Source organism: Arachis hypogaea, chromosome 12, assembly GCF_003086295.3.
Source record: "Arachis hypogaea cultivar Tifrunner chromosome 12, arahy.Tifrunner.gnm2.J5K5, whole genome shotgun sequence".
NCBI lineage: Eukaryota > Viridiplantae > Streptophyta > Magnoliopsida > Fabales > Fabaceae > Arachis > Arachis hypogaea.
In genome coordinates, this window is record NC_092047.1 from 40,177,578 (window position 1) to 40,179,512 (window position 1,935).

The following is a 1,935-nucleotide window of genomic DNA, read 5'->3' on the forward strand; positions in this document are numbered from 1 at the left end:
ATCTTAGATCTCCTAACAGAATCTTCATGGCGTAAGCTAGAATGATGGCGGCATTCAAGAGAATCCGGAAGGTCTAAACCTTGTCTGTGTATTCCGAGTAGGATTCAATGATTGAATGACTGTGACGAGTTTCAAACTCGCGAGTGCTGGGCGTTAGTGACAGACGCAAAAGGAGGGTGAATCCTATTCCAGCATAATCGAGAACCGACAGATGAATAGCCGTGCCGTGACAGGGTGCGTGAGCATATTATTCACTGAGAGGAGGGGATGTAGCCACTGACAACGGTGATGCCCTTGCATACAGCCAGCCATGGAAAGGAGTAAGACTGATTGGATAAAGATAGCAGGAAAGCAGAGGTTCAGAGGAACGAAAAGCATCTCCATTCGCTTATCTGAAATTCCTACCAATGAATTACATAAGTGTCTCTATCCCTATTTTACTATAAAATTTCGAAAACTCCATTATCACTTTATATCTGCCTGACTGAGATTTACAAGGTGACCATAGCTTGCTTCATACCAACAATCTCCGTGGGATTCGACCCTTACTCACGTAAGGTATTACATGGACGACCCAGTGCACTTGCTGGTTAGTTATATCGAAGTTGTGACAATTATGTATTGAGATCAGAGCACCAAGCTTTGGAGCCATTACCAGGGATTGTTCGAGCCTGGAGATCACAATTTCGTGCACCAGTCCTCTATTAGAAATTTGGAGGCACAAGTGGGCCAGCTGAGTAAAAAGATCACTGAAATCCCTCCTAGTACTCTCCTAAGCAATACAGAAGAAAATCCAAAAGGAGAGTGCAAGGCCATTGAAATGACCATCATGGCCGAATCCAAAGAGGAAGGGGAGGACGTGAATCCCAAGGAGGAAGACCTCCTGGGACGTCCAGTGATCAATAAGGAGCTTCTCTTTGAGGAACCAAAGGAATCTGAGACTCATCTAGAGACCATAGAGATTCCATTAAACCTCCTTATGACATTCATGAGCTCTGATGAGTATTCCTCTTCTGAAGAGAATGAGGATGTTACTGAAGAGCAAGCTGTCAAGTTTCTTGGTGCAATCATGAAGCTGAATGCCAAATTATTTGGTATTGAGACTTGGGAAGATGAACCTCCCTTGTTCATCAATGAACTAAGTGATCTGGATCAACTGAGATTGCCTTAGAAGAAAAAGGATCCTGGAAAGTTTGTAATACCTTGTACCATAGGCAACATAATCTTTGAAAAGGCTCTGTGTGACCTTGGTTCAGGGATAAATCTCATGCCCCTCTCTGTAATAGAGAAACTGGGAATCTATGGGGTGCAAGCCACTAAAATCTCATTAGAGATGGCAGACAATTCAAGAAAACAGGCTTATGGACAAGTAGAGGACGTGTTAGTAAAGGTTGAAGGCCTTTACATCCCTGCTGATTTCATAGTCCTAGATACTGGGAAGGATGAGGATGAATTCATCATCCTTGGAAGACCCTTCCTAGCCACAGCAAGAGCTGTGATTGATGTGGATAGAGGAGAATTGATCCTTCAATTAAATGAGGACAACCTTGTGTTTAAAACTCAAGGATATCTCTCTATACCCATGGAGAGGAAGCATAGTAAGCTTCTCTCATTGCAGAGTCAATCAGGCCCCCACAGTCAAACTCTAAGTTTGGTGTTGGGAGGCCACAACCAAACTCTAAGTTTGGTGTTGATCTCCCATATCCAAACTCTAAGTTTGGTGTTGGGAAGTCTCAACAATGCTCTGAACATCTGTGAGGCTCCATGAGAGCCCACTGTCAAGCTATTGACATTAAAGAAGCGCTTGTTGGGAGGCAACCCAATTTTTATCTAATTTCTATTTTTATTGTTTTTCACATTTTATTAAGTTCATGATCATGTGGAGTCACAAAATAAATATAAAAATTGAAAACGGAATCAAAAACAGCCGAAGAA